Below are 15,906 nucleotides of genomic sequence, written 5' to 3' on the forward strand. Positions count from 1 at the left end.
GTATGTGATGTACATAAAAATTGAATAATCTATGAAACCTATCAAATGATTAAAGGTTTCACATGCAGTGGTTTGATCAGCTTGAGGGTGAATGAATGAACGAATTTAACAACTCCCAGAAAGTAAGAAGTACTACATTTCACCGTCTCAAATGCTTGACAGGTAACACTTGGGCATCTCTCATTTGAGAGCTAACAGCGCACCCACTTGGGCTCCCACAGTAGGTGGTTTCTCACTCAACTGCCCAGGTGTAGGAGCTTCAGCCAGAGGTTGAGTGATGGAATCACTGTCCTATCAATATCACTTCCCATTATAAGTTCAACATTTAATACTAATTATAAGTATTAGTTATAGCTAATACAACAAATAAATAATATTTAGTAATTAATAAATAAATAGAAAATCAGTATTTGACATAAATAGAACAGCCAATTTAGATAATACTAATAAATATTAAAGTACATTTTTCTTCTCTTTATTCACCGTATTCCTCTTTTTAACTCTCTAAAAGGCCAAAAGAAAGAAAAATACTGAATTTGAAATCAGCTTTCTTACATAATAGACCCATTACTTTAAAAAATGTGATTTGCCCAAAAACAGGTAACTGTTGTGGTTTCTGGTATCCTCCTGGACATTCTTTTTTTTTTTTTTTTTTTTTGCGGTATGTGGGCCTCTCACTGTTGTGGCCTCTCCCATTTGCGGAGCACAGGCTCCGGACGCGCAGGCTCAGTGGCCATGGCTCACAGGCCCAGCCGCTCTGCGGCATGTGGGATCTTCCCGGACTGGGGCACGAACCCGTGTCCCCTGTATCGGCAGGTGGACTCTCAACCACTGCGCCACCAGGGAAGCCCTGGACATTCTTTTTTTAAAAACCCTACTAAATAATCATATTGGAGCTTCCTTTACTCATCTGGATACTTACATTATCTTGTAGGTAATGAATTTAGAATGAACTTCATAGACTAGAGCTGTATCTTGAATTATAAACATAAAAAAGAAGGAACTGAAGTAAAGATGCTAAGCAGAAGTGCAGCATTTGCTTAAATGAATAAGCCATCATCTATAAACAGCTGAAGCATCATATAATCATAAGGGGGATATGGAGTACGGAGTCTGAGGACTTATTAGCCCTGTGACCTTGGGCAAGCCACTCAGTGTCCTTATCTATAAAACAAGTATAATAATACCCAACTTCTCTTTTAGAAGTTGTTGAGAGACTCAAATGAGATAAGATTTGTGAGAGTGCTTTGTAAACTGGCTATCCCACATAAACATGAGGCATTGCTACTGCAGGAAGAAAACACCAGTACCTATGAGCTAACGTACAGGACCTGAGGAACACTGAGAACTGAATGAGAAAAGCTTATGTGAATAGGGTTGGATATATTCAAGATATATTACCCACCACTGAAAAATAATACCTAGATTATATAGGGAGAATTCCTACAAATCAAAAAAAGTCCCAGTGGAAAATGATCAAAAGTTATGGTAGGCACATATTACAGGACAGTAAATCCAAATGGCAAATAAAATGTGAAAAGTTGCTCAAATTTATCATTAGCTTTAACCTGTAAAATTGAGATAATATTTTATAGTCACTAGATTGGTAATAATAAGTTTGATAATACTAAGGATTGGTGAAAGTGAAAATCAAGAAGATATTATACACTGGTAGAGGGGATGTAACTTTGTTCACTTTGGAAAATAATTCAGAACTGTCTTAACAGAGTTGAAAATGGGAATACCCAGCAATTCCACTCTTAGATCTATATATCCTTAGATAAACTCTTGCAAATGTGCACCAGCAACACTGCTTGTAATAACAAAAATATTAAGACAATCCGAATGTTCATTTCAGGAGAATGGGCAAAAAAATTGTGGTGATTTACCCAATGGAATATTATATATCAACAAAAATGAATGAACCATAGATACATGTAACATCATGGCTGAATCTTAGAAATACTGAATGAAGAAAGCAAGTTGAAGAAGAGTACATAAAATATATAATTTTTATAAAGATGAATAAGAGAATCTAAACAATACATTGCTTAGGAATACATACATATACTTATATATGTATTTACAAGTTTATATTTAAAAAGGAAGAGAGTGCTAAAAACAAAACTCAGGATAGTGACTCTCTGGGAGAAAAGCAGTGGGATGGGATGGAAACAGCATGCTTTAGTAATGGTAATGCTTTAATTCTTATGTTGGGTGATGGGTTCACATGTATTCATTTTAATGGTTACCTGGTAACTTACCTAAATATTACATATATTCTTTTGTGTGTCTTAAACATTTCATAATAAGAAATATTTCTAAAACATTTAAAATATTCTTGTACAAGTTAAACGATGGTAATAATGTATGGTATTTTAACAGATACTTACTTGACAAAATAACAATATATTTTTTGGCTTACAAAATTTAATTTACATTTAATTCATTTCCAGTACATTTTATACTATGTGAAAGTTAAAAGTACAACCGTAATGCATTGGTGCCCATGCCCAGTGAGAGACAAGAACTGGCCATGTGGATTTATCTGTGAACACTTAAGAGCCGCTGTTTAGGAGCTTGGGTGGGGGGTTGGGTGGGTGGAATTTGCAAAGGATGAGAGGTTCTGTCAGCAGGTGGGGACGAAATTAAGTGCAATTTGAGTTATTACTGTTAACGTGACATGCATATTACACACAGGCCTAAGGGCATTCGAATGGCATTAAAATCAGAGGGCTCCATACTGAGCAAGCAAATCAGCCAGAGGAATTGGTTTTAGGACTTGAATCAATGAGCCACAAACTATAGCACACAAAGACCTTGTCAGGGTTTATATAGGCATGGGCAGTTTTAAAGGAATCATCATCATGATCTTCAACTTATATTCCCCATCCTATGACCTGCCTGCTCCCTAGGCTTCACATAAGGCCCCTTTTCACAGCCACCTGTTCCCACTTGACAAAAGAAAGGCATCACTTTTACCCATTCCTACTGCATGCCCCAGGGTATACAAGCCATCTGGGAGCCAAAGGGACAATTAAATTTATTGGTATTGATGTTGCCATAAGCAATGAACCACAAGCTTAGGGCTTACATTTATAAAAATGAAAACCAGATGTGGACTTGATGTTGAAAGCTGGCTCATTCTAGCATTATTTAATATTCACCCATGGATACATAAACTAATTGGAGGGAAGAAGGGGCTCATCCATCTCATTATGAGGTTCATTGCCAGGAAAATTTCACTTTTGATGTTTAATATTGATCCATTATAATTTGTAATATACTTATTTTGTTTTTATCAATTGTGTACTACTAATGATTTTAATAATGCAACCCAAAAGAAAACTCTTGACAGTTAAATATAAAATTCCAATTAACATGCATATGTTTGCTGCAGAGAAACATGATAGGATGAGCAATAAAGACCTCTGAAGCATAAAAATATTTTATATGAGCATAAAATTCTGTGGAGGAAGTGGAATAAAAATACAAGCTCAAGTAGGAAAAGGAACACTAAAATTTCCAACTTATAGATTAAGTTGTTCATATATTTAAATGGTGGCTGGGTCTTTGACATTTTGGATTCCATTGGATACACTAAATAAATATGTTTTAAATTTTAAATTATATTTTTTAATACATCAGCAATTACATCCTTTGTAACTATTTAGATGTATGCTAAAACATAACAGATGCCGCCTTAAAAATATGTAAGGGGTAAAAAGTTTTTAAAAATTCTTTTAGGTGTTTTGCACGAAAATGTTTGAAAACCGCTGACTTACATATCTAATAGCATCACGCTACAATACTCAGACCCATCTATGTTTAACAGAGGGCATACCTGCAGACTCACCTCCTCAAATTTTTCTAATTCTGCTCCTTCCACTCCCCATCTTCCCTCACAGCCTCTCATATGCACCCCTCGTTTCCAAGACAAACCCAGCTCCTTCTCTAGGTAACTTTTTTCTTTAGGCGCATTAATGCCGTCAGTTAGGCTAAAGACAAACCCTTCTCTTCCTGCTTTGGTTCTTTTAAGGTTCTCTTTATGGATATGCACCATTGTTTTCTCCGTCTCAAGAGTATCCAGCCAACATACTAGGCCTGTGCACTCTCACATAACATTTTGAATCAGCTTTTCAAGTTCCAAAGAAATAAAAAAGAAGCCTACTGGAATTTTTATTAGAATTGCACTGAATTTAGAAGGAAATGATATATTTAGGTTATTGGCCGTTCCTATCCGTGAACATCACATATGTTGCAAATTTAGATTCTTTAATGTCTTTAAAGTTTTACAGTTTTTTCCACATAGGCCTTGCATATCTTTTGTTCCATTTTTGGATTCCATGTATCTCTTCTTGCTATTGGAAATAATGCTTTAAAAATATGTCTTCGATTTGTGGTTAGTATATAGAAATAAAACCGATTTTCATCTGCTGGTTTTATATCCAGATGCCTTGCTAAATTCTCTTATTATTTCCAATAAATTGTCTGTAGGTTTTGCGGGGGAGTATTCTATGTAAATGACTCAGTGTGAATAATAACAATTTTGTTTCTTTCTTTTCTAATTTTCCTTATTCTTTTTATCTCACTTAGTGCAGTGGCTGGGACAGGCAGCCATTATAGTGTTAAATGATGTGGTGATAGTGGGTATATTTGTTTTCTTCACGATTTTAAAGGAAATGTTTCTAATGTTTAACTCTTTATCTCACTAAGGATACATTGTTCACCTTGTTACTTTGGATTTATTTTCTCCATTCTTAAGCATTAACTCTTCAAAAATTGCCTTTCCTCTGTTCTCTCTATTCTGTTATTCAGGGACTACAATTAGACAGAGGTTAAACCTTATTCTATCGTCTTATTTATTGTGTTCAAATTTAGCTAATCTCGACTTTTTTCCAGAGAGGATTTGCCTATGCTTCTGCTTGGAGCCAAAAGGCTCTAGGTACCTAAGACCAGTCAGGCCAGATTCTTAAGTTTAATATAAGGTTCTCAGGTACAGATCCTTCTACTTGCCAGTGACAAAGCAAAATGCTTTGTGTGTGAGTGCATATGCATGTACAGCTCTGGTTTCAACTCAAGGTTTTTCTGTTTGGTTGGTTATTTTTGTTGTTATTCTAATTTTAGTCCCTTAGAGATTTTTCTTCTTTCTGGAGATCTCAGCAATGCTACAAAAGTTATATGTTATGCAAAATTTATGTTTCATGCAAAATTACTCAATAGTGAGAGGAACCATTATTCATGAAGTCCACCATGCTGCTGATATAAAAGTCCACAAGAAAGGGTATTTGAACACCACAAATATAAGAAGTAAATAATTACAGAATAAAAAGCAGTCAAATTGCACATATTTGATTTTAAGGAAAACTCACCATATTATCTTTGCTTTTCTCCTTCTGCACATGTAGCCACTGAAGAAGCTGCTCTGTGTCCTAACAAGGTCATATTCTGATGCTCACTTTGAATGTGTCCAAAAAGGAAAATGGAAAAGACAGCATTTTTCAAAGGTTAGAACAGAGACCCATGGAGAATAACTGGACTGGGAAGCCCCTTCCGGGTCTAATCAAGGAACATTTCTCTCGTCTCGGGATAAAGGATCCTTACAATATCTGCCTACTGGGATTTCACACCTGCTACACACCAGCAACTGCTGTGTCTCCTATTTTTCTCCAGGGAATAGTTATTGAGGTTACCCTGAACACAAGTTTACCAGTGTATACTGGATGTTTAGGGAACTGATGACTTGCCTTTTTAGTTCAGAAGTTTTTTGGATCAAGCAGAGCCACACTCAGACATGAAGCATGTTTCTTCCTGATGTAGGGACTACACTGTATCACCCATAGATTCTGCTCTTTGAACTTGATGTTCTCATTGAAAGACACTTCTGGGTTTTCTCCTTCAGGGACAGGTGAGTACATATTGCCTATAGGAAGAAGAGTGAATTGAATGTTTAGTGCCTAATAGGACTGACTGTTGTAATCAGTGACATTCACAAAATAGTTTTGGTTTGGTTCCCTTGCTCCTAAGTTTGCCTGTTTGCAGTTGACTGTGCCTATGAGCCATGCTTTGGCTGATGAACCGTGAGCAGAAGTGTCTGTGCGGCAGCTTTAAGAGCAAGTATGTGATTTGCTATAATTTTCTTTCCCCCTGTCCCAGTGACAGGCAACCTTACAGATAGTGGATGGTGCAAAATCCTGGGTTTCAGAGTGAGAGAACTGGAGAACCCACAGACATCTATTGATGGACATATATTAGGAGCAAGAAATATATCTTTGTTGTTTTGAGCCTCTGGATCTGGGGATTGTTTGTCACTACAGCATTACCTAGCCCATCCTGATTGATACAAGTACCAAACTAAGAGATGGTATTTAAACTATAGTCTTAGCCCTGCCACCAAATATCTATGCACCAAGTCACTTGACATCTGTAAATGTAAGTTTCATCACTTGTGATATAGGATTAATCATTCTTCCCTTGTCACTGGATTTTTTTTTTTTTTGGTATCCAGTATTTGTGAACGTGTTTGAAAAATGTAAAGCATGTGCAAATACATGCCAGTAGTATCATTAACAACACTGAATTGGTTTATTCTCCCCTATATAATCCTAATCCCAAGAAGAAAACATTAGGGAAGTTATGACAACTCTAGATTTACATCAGATAACAGTGGAATGAATGACTTGATAATTTCAGCATGAAGTAGTAATATTTCCATCTAAAGTAGCTAAATAACTATGCACACCTTCTTTTACAACCATAAACTTCTTTAAAGAGTCTTTAATGCTTTTGAAATTTTATTGTAAGTTAAAAAGTTGTCACTAACAAAAGTAAAACTAAAGGTAATTTTAGAAGAAACAAGTTTATTTTGACCTTAGAAGATATTACATTTTTGTTTTGTGTGATGTCAAGGTGAGCACTGAGTTGGCTTGTTTACCACAAATTGCAGAGTCAAGCTTATTAAACTGTTTTGTTTTCAAACTCCATCTGCCTTTCCTTCACCCCCACATTCTGAGTTCCAAGGGCTTGACCCCTGTCTTCCATTGAGATCCTCACATTGGAAAGAATGAATCACAGAGTCTTGTAAAAATGCTGTTTCTATTATTTTCTGAAAATCTAAAGGCAGGAGAATCCTTTGAACTTTGCAAAGTGTGTGAGCCTGTTGAGCTCTTCTTCACTGGTTAACAACGACCGTAAACTGTTCACTAGAGCTGTCCGTGAGAGAGAATTCTGGGTCTTATGGGAATGTTATTTTTGGCTTGCCATTTGCTGTGTTATGAATGGCCAGGCAGGTAGGGTGGGGCTCCATGCTAATTCTATAAAGTGCTTGGTTGTCTGGTGCTGTCACAGTAATGATGATGATGTGTGATGAATAATTATACATGAAATGCTGAGTTACTTCTTCAAATCATTTCTCTGCTACTTACAGAAAAATATTCATTTTGTAAAACATGCACTAAACTCTTTAGCTGAAATAAGTAAAATATAGAATAGTATATAGTATAGCATCAACAAGAAACTTGTCACTTGTAACTCAAATAATGTGGCTCTGAGTTCTTGAAAGAACATTTGAGCATGCCAAAGCATATAGTCATTAGATGTACATCTGTATTTTTTATGTCCTAACAATATCTTCATCTTTTGGAGTTTCATTTTGTTGCTTTGTAGATGTTAGTATAACAATGTCACTCTTTCTCCCTAGCATAGTATTAATAAAACCCGAGATTTTACATGAAGGTTTAATGTGTAGCTTCCTTAATGTGTAGCTCTAAATACTTTGAAGAATTCTATGTACTAATCATACACTTGATTTTTACTTGAAAAGTATCTAACCAAAATATTCTTTTAAATGTTGCTGTACTGAGAAAGGCTATTTATACTAAATAGAAAAGATGAGGTAGTTTCCCTGTTGAAAGAATTTTCTTCCCAATGCCTAATACCTTATTTTTCTGCATAGTTTTTATTTAATTGAGTTCTACTTCGCATCTTTGCTTAATAGTTTCTTATGTTCAAGCCAATTATAGAAATTACATACAAAATGATATGTATTTTATTACCTAATGTGAAATTAGTTTCCTCTTTTGAACATTATATTTATTTACTGAAACTAAATTTGCCTTTGTTAACTGTGTTTCAAATTCATAAAATTAAAAAAATTAAAATAATGGTTAACAAAATTGGGATTACTATAAGTTACTTTTTAACATACTGCAGTTTTAACAAATATAAGTTTTATAAGTTGAAGATGTCTGTAGAATTTTCAAAATTCTTGGTGCTTCCCTGGTGGCGCAGTGGTTGAGAGTCCGCCTGCCGATGCAGGGGACACAGGTTCGTGCCCCGGTCCAGGAAAATCCCACATGCCGCGGAGCGGCTGGGCCCGTGAGCCATGGCCGCTGAGCCTGCGCGTCCGGAGCCTGTGCTCCGCAACAGGAGTGGCCACAACAGTGAGAGGCCCGCGTACCGCAAAAAAAAAAAAAAAAAGAATTCTTAAAAGCCCTTAGTGTATCTTTTTTTTCTATGCCTTAATTCATTAATAGGGGAAACAAACTAATTGTTGACTAAGCATGTTAATCACCTTTTTAATTCAAACTGATAATGTCAATCACCTTTTATTATTCAAACAAAATATTTCCCCCTGAAAAAATGTAGGTTGTCCCAGAAAATTCATCTTAATAGAATAACAGATTAAATTTATTAAATAAATAGAAGATCTTACAATACATATTTTGAATATGAGAATGGGTTATTAATTATCACCAGATGAACAAGATAGGTGCTATACTATGTTTTTCTAAGGTATAGAATAAAATGTATTGTGTGACAATGTTAGCAAAAAAAGATCTGGGTTGATGTCAATTCTTTATGGCTTATCAGGTCAGAATTTTTGTGACTATTACTAAAATGTACTATAGGACTTTCAGAGCAAAAAAGATTCAATCACAGAATTTTAGAAATTAGAACAAGCCTTAGAGATTATCTATCTAGTTCTATTCCACAATTTTATAAAAGAGGATAGAAACAATGTAATGATTGTAAAATGTTATAAAAATAACAAAGAATTTACTTCTTATTAAATACCTTTAATATGTTACTGAGGCATACTGGCAATCTCTTCCTAAAGATCTTTAGTAATATGATAAATTGCTAGCTTTCATTTATTATGTATTTGTATAAACACTGATATATACTATAAGGCATCTTAAGGTGCAGTTCCTATATCTGACAAAAGAACATTTCATAAAGTGGTTTTCTGATGTGGCCTTTTTGATGATAACATTTACTGAAGGACATGAATTGGTTGTTAATGGTTGGCTACCACAATATTTTTCCATCACTTTAAAATGACTGCTTACAGTATTGGTAAAGGTTTCACCCAGGTAGCAATTTATGATTTCCCCAATGGCCATCTCCTCATGTTCATCAACATCAACAGAAATATATGAAAGGCTCCTGCTATGGTTTCTCTTTCAGGCTGTGAGCCTAAAAGTTTACATGTCCTATTGGACATGTAAACAGTTAAATGGAAAGAAAAGAGTGAGAAGGAAAAGATGCCTAGTATTGAAGATCCTGCTGTGCCACTTGTTTTCCAGTCTTCCATATCCAATTGTCATAGTTTATGTAAGATTCATTAATCACCAGGAGCTCAGGGGTCGTGACAGCTGTAATGTCTTTTAAATAAAACGCTTCCTTGACTGCACTATGGTACAGCTGCACTAACCAAAAAACAAATATATTCATTTGTCCACTGAGAAAGTAATTTTTTTCTTCCTAGCAGTAGCAGCAATTTTTCTTTTGAAAAATAAAGCATAATCTAGCTTTTAAGATAGAGCTCTTGATCAGTAGTCACATCTCTCTCTCTCTAAAGTCAAGAGTCAGCCTTAGTGTTGTTGAATTCATTTTCAGGTTTTATTAGAGAAAGGTTTCTGTTGGAAGTATAACCAACATAGGATTTTACCTGCTTAATTTTATGTTGATTTTTCAGATGAAAAGTATAAGAAAAAGCCTTGCCACCTACACCCTCAGTCTCAATTCTCCCATATACTTTATAAAATTCTGTATGTGGAATTAAATAATTCCTCGGGATCATTATTATTTCTCTGGCTATAAACCCCAAATTAACAAGGTTCATATCAAAAGCTTATACAAAACTAGATAAAATGTCGGTCTGATGCCATGGTAATCAATTTAAAAAATGAGACTACAAATCTGAATCTATTATTATGATCATCATATTTATGATTGTATGAATAACATTATTCACTCCAGAATGTTAACAAGATGTCTTTCATGTATCATTAAAATAACTTGTGTCAAATACTTGGCTAAATTATTGAAGTACTTTCAATGTTAATAATTTCATACAAATGTCTAGCAAGAACAACCAGTCAAAATTAATTAATGATCAATTAGGATAGATTATTTCTCTTGGCTCTCATTTGCTTTCCTAATAATCAACTTGCTTTTTTTCTAAAATAGGTCAACATGAAATGAGTGCTAGTCATTTCACACTTTTAGTTTTTAATAAACCAAAGCTGTTTAAAGAAATGAGTGATTCTCTTGTAAGTTATTAATCCTTATGGATATTATAAATCATGTTTTGATCCTTTAAATTTGATATGCTCATTTTCTCTTTAATTATCATATACTAATATGATAATACCACAGTAATTTTATTAGTTCTACTTCTAATAAATTTTGTAAAATTGATTTACTCTAAAATTAATCATATTTGACTTCAGAGTACAAACATCATTCTCATTATTACACTATTGATTAGGGGAAACTTATTTTCAAGATGTTTAGCTAAAAGTATAAAAGGGGACATTAACATCCTTAATTTTTAAATTATTTTGTACTCTGGTTTGGATTTTTATGACTTCATGTTTGGTACACAAATCTGTCATTAATTTAGGCTAGAGTCCAAGAGATTAAGGATCAAACTCTTTGAATTTTCTTTTAGCAGAGGATATAATACTAGCAAGAGTCATATTATCTAACAAGCTATAGTAAATAATATAGACCTGAAATGTTGAATAAGAATTAAACCTGTGAATCTTAGGCATGTTGAAGAGATGCTGGGTTTTTGACAGAGGCTTAAGCTCTTCCATAGTTTCTATATTTGAGAAAGTTCATTCCCTTTATGTACTTATAGAATTTACCACTTCATTTAGCAATTGCTAAGTTACAGATGAATAATAAAATGGAAAAAATTGTGAAAATAATTGCAGGATAAAGATAAGCAGAATCATTAACCTGAAAACACAATTCTTTTTTGAAAATTCTACTAACCAATTATTATTTTTTTTTTAATTAATTTATTTATTTTTGGCTGCATTGGGTCTTCATTGCCGGCATGGGGTTTCTCTAGCTGCGGCAAGCGGGGGCTACTCTTGGTTGTAGTGCACGGGCTTCTCACTGCAGTGGCTTCTCTTGTTGCGGAGCACAGGCTCTAGAGCACAGGCTCAGTAGTTGTGGAGCTCGGGCTTAGTTGCTCCGAGGCATGTGGGATATTCCCGGACCAGGGCTTGAATGGAGTTCCCTGCATTGGCAGGCAGATTCTTAACCACTGTGCCACCAGGAAAGTCCCCCAACCAGTTATTCTTAATGTTAAGTTTATCATTTAAGTTAATTGGGGCCAATTCCTTTCTCACCTACATTACCTAAAAGTAGCACATATTTTCCTAATGGCTTTGATTTCATGGCTTATTTTTCTACTCTTAAATTGTATCTATGGACCTTAGTATGCTGAATAAATGGTATGCTTAGGAAAGCATGCCATTTTTCTAAGTGTTTTCTACATTTTCTAAATATTTACCACATTTAAAAATGGAATTGGAGTCTGTTTGCTTAGATAATAACTTAATCATTTCGAGAAACTTATATAAACTATGAATTAGAGACTTTGCAAATAATTAATTTGGAATTTAGCGTGTCTTGATGGGAACTAATGGAGATTCAGGTGGGAAATAAAGCTCTCACAAGCCATTTGTTGGTAATGGCTTGGGCATACAGTTGTGAATAACCCAGATGTGATTCCTGACCTTATGGGGCTTCTAACTGGAATGAAATTTCTAACATGTAAGGCCTCATTTCTTGAAATGTGGTTCTGCCTCAGATGCATCTGGTATGTTTGCTCAAACCTGATGTCCAGGCCTCACTAGGTCTCCTGATTTTCTTTCCACATGGACATTGATATTCAAACTTCTTGCTCTAGCATTATTTTTTCAAATGTATAAAGTAAATGATACAGCATTTGATTGGCACACAATTATTTTAGTATAATTGAAAACATTTCTATAGTATTATACAATGATCAAGGATAACAAAAAATTAATATTTGGATATTAGTATTGCAAGTTGCAGTCATAAGGTACTTTAAATATTTGCATTTGGGGAGGGTTACAAAACGCTGAGAAATTTTGAATTCACACAGACTAGTCATGGAAATTGTACTACTTTTCAACCACTCACCTTGCAATTGCAGTATGTTCTTTACTCAATTAAACAGTGATGGCAGACGTAACTTCACTCTTCAGTGTCAGGAAAATCAAGTTAACTTTACTTATATGCTAACAGATAGGTAAATCTCCAAGTTGGATTATTTTAAATGACAGTTTAAAAAAAATAATTGGAAAAAGTGTTTAAAAAGTGAAATTTGAATCAAATATTTCTGAAAGTACTTCTGTGGGGCCCCAGGGTTGAGGGGGGCATTACCTGAAAACTACTATACTGAGCATTGTGTCAGATTTTGTTCTGTCTACCTAATATAAGACAGTGATTTACCAATAATTTTAAGTTGATCAATAGAGCCAACCAATATAGATTAAAGCAAATGCACTGTGTTTTTCTCTGGCCAATTAAATTATTAATTAATAACTCAGTACAAAAATTAAGCTGTTACTATAGGGACAGTGTATGAGGCTAAAACTATTCAAAAACACATGTCTAAATATTTTTAAATTATTTATTATAGCAAATATTAAACATAATCCGAAGTAAAAGAAACTAAGTGAATTCTCATGAACCCATCACCTGACTTCAACACTATCAACTCATAATCAGTCTTGTTTTATTTAAGTTGCTCCCTCCTCCCAACCCCAGCCCTCCTGGATCAACCTTGAAGCAAATCCCAAATTCCATATCATGTCTTCTGAAAGTATTTCAGTAGGCTCTCTAAAAGATAAAATCTTTTTTTAGGGACATAGCCACAATCTCACAATTACAGTAATTCCATACTATTATCAAATATCCATTCAGTGTGTTCCTACTTCTCTTATTGTTGCACAATATTTTTATACTTTGTAGGAATCAGGGTAAAAATACGTTCCATACATTGCAATTGGCTGATGCCTCTTAAGTCTCTTTTAACCTCTTTTTCTTTCTTTCTTGCAATTTATTTGTAGAAAAAACAAGGTCATTTGATCTGCAGAATTTCCCACAGAGTAAATTTTGTTGATTCCATCTCCTGTTCCTCTGTCCTCTGAACTTCTTGTAAATTGGTAGTTGGATCCACAGTAGTGGTTCTCAGTCGGGGGTAGGGGGGACAATTTTGCCGCCAGGGGACATTTGTCAATGCCTGGAGACATTTTTGTTGTCACACTGGAAGTGAGTGCTATTGGCACCTAGTGGGAAGAGACCTGGGATACTACTAACTATCCTACAATACATGGGAAAGGCCCCCTGCCCCAATAAGAATTATCTAGCTCAAAGTGCCAATAGTGCCAAGGTTGAGAAACTCTAGAGGCCCAGTCAAGTTCAAGCTTGATTTTTTTTCCCCAACTTTTTCCAGTTTGTCTAAATATTTTTATCGTCTTCACATTTTAGGCAGTAATTGTTGGCATTAATTACATCAATTTTAATGATTTTTTTTTTTTTTTTTTTTTTTTTTTTTGCTGTACGCGGGCCTCTCACTGTTGTGGCCTCTCCCATTGCGGAGCACAGGCTCTGGACGCGCAGGCTCTGTGGCCATGGCTCACGGGCCCAGCCACTCCACGGCATGTGGGATCCTCCCAGACCGGGGCACGAACCAGTGTCCCCTGCATCGGCAGGCGGACTCTAAACCACTGCGCCACCAGGGAAGCCCAATTTTAATGATTTTTAACATGATTTGAGATATACCATAGATTTTTAAAAATTTTGAATGACTTTAAAGAGAGTTCAAAACTGCAATTATTTGCATGCCATGGTCTCCTGAAGGTTCATGGAAGCTGGTAAAAAAAGCTCAGATTTTTCCCATGAAGTGTCATTCTGCTTCAAGTTATATTAAGTCTATGTGTATAGACTTTTAGATGTCTCTTTTTCTTCCATTTCTCAGAGCTCCTCGGTAAAAATGATCACCCACTCTTTTTGTTGTCAGGGTGTGCCTCAAACCAAATGAACATGTTTTGAAGCTAAACAAATAGTCCATCCATTAAATTAAGTTTCTTGGAAAAAAAAAACTGCAATTAGGATTAGCATTCACCTTGCTTCCCTGATCAGATTATATTTTTATTCACTAAAATATAATTATACTCATAAGAGTTCGATATCTCAATATAATTGTGATTGGGGTACAAGGCACATTTTTTAATACTACTCATTCCAAATTTGTCCAGCTGTCCTGCTGATATCTATTTTCTGAACCCATTATGAAACCTGAGAAAATTTAGTATGTATAAAATTGTCTGCAAAATTTTGAGAAAATTCATGCAAAAGGCAGTGACAAGTTTGCTTCTCATATGTACAGCTATAATTAAATTTGAAAATAAAAAAGCCATCTGTCCTGGCTTTTGAAAAAAATAAAGCAACATCATTAAGAAAAAAATTGGAAAGAATATCTAATTTACAAATGGTTCAAGTCTTTAAAAGTTAGTCACTGAAAAATACACTAAAGAAATATATTTTTTACTGGAAGTAGCCAAGTTTTTTTTTTTTTTCTTGTGAAGTACAGAAAACTTCTGAGTCCCAATTCTGCCAGTCAACTGAGTACAGCTTTTATGTCTTTACACTCTATGTTCTTCTTCTGTGAATTTAAACAGTGAGCAATGGAATGACATGCATTTGCAGAATGTGTGGTGGATAAAAGAGCACACTAATCTTAAATTCTAATCTCAGAGATCGAAAACAAGATAACAGTGAGTAATCCTATAAAATATTAACTGATTTTATGTTGAAATTGTACCAAAACCCTATTTGTGAGATAATAGCTCAATTATCTTCTCAGTAAGTGCATGAATGCTCTACTTAACATACATGAATGTTTGGGTCTCCTGAAAATATGGACAGCAAAAAAAAAATAGCCTTTATAATCTTCATAATTTTTTATTTCTTTGGAAATGGTATATAATTTATAAGAAATTTATCTTAAATATTAAGAAATTTATAATAAAAAGATAAATGTGTAAAATGAAATATTTTGTTATACATGATTTGTTGTAAGGGACAGAAACTGACTCAAAGAGTCTTAAATAAATTAAATATTTTTCCTCATGTACCTGAAAAACCCGTGGAGAATCAGTGTTGTAGACCCTGCTAGTGGTCTACCTCCCCCTACTACCATTTTTTTTGCTTGCTGGAAGAGCCTGTCTCTCACTGTGGAGGTGAAAAATGACAGATCTGCCCTTACCCAGCCTCCCTTGACCTAGATATGAGCATGTGACCCAATCCTGGCCAGTGAGACATAAGGAGAAGCCAACTTAGGGCCCTTAAAAAACTTTCCTTCTTTATAAAAAGAGGAAGTCCTTAAGGAGAATCCACTTTTCCTTCTTGTCTTTGGACATGGTTGTGTGAAGATGTGATGCTGCAGTGATTGGACAAGATGTGTGGGCCCAGAGCCCTAGTTTGATCTATTGAGTCATTGCTAGAACAATCTACACCTGAACTCTTTGTTATATGTGGAAAAGAAATGCTCATTGTAATGGAATGCTTTAT

General features: G+C 34.8%; 1 long non-coding RNA gene across 1 annotated transcript in view; it reads right to left on the minus strand.

Moving 5' to 3' along the window:
- Nucleotides 1-5,663: 5,663 nt before the first annotated feature.
- Nucleotides 5,664-15,906, minus strand: part of LOC125961076 (uncharacterized) — a 31,578-nt gene continuing 21,335 nt past the window's right edge. The window contains exon 3 of the long non-coding RNA XR_007471403.1: nt 5,664-5,923. This is a non-coding gene — a long non-coding RNA (uncharacterized LOC125961076). The remainder of the gene's footprint in view (nt 5,924-15,906) is intronic.

Source organism: Orcinus orca, chromosome 14, assembly GCF_937001465.1.
Source record: "Orcinus orca chromosome 14, mOrcOrc1.1, whole genome shotgun sequence".
Lineage (NCBI taxonomy): Eukaryota > Metazoa > Chordata > Mammalia > Artiodactyla > Delphinidae > Orcinus > Orcinus orca.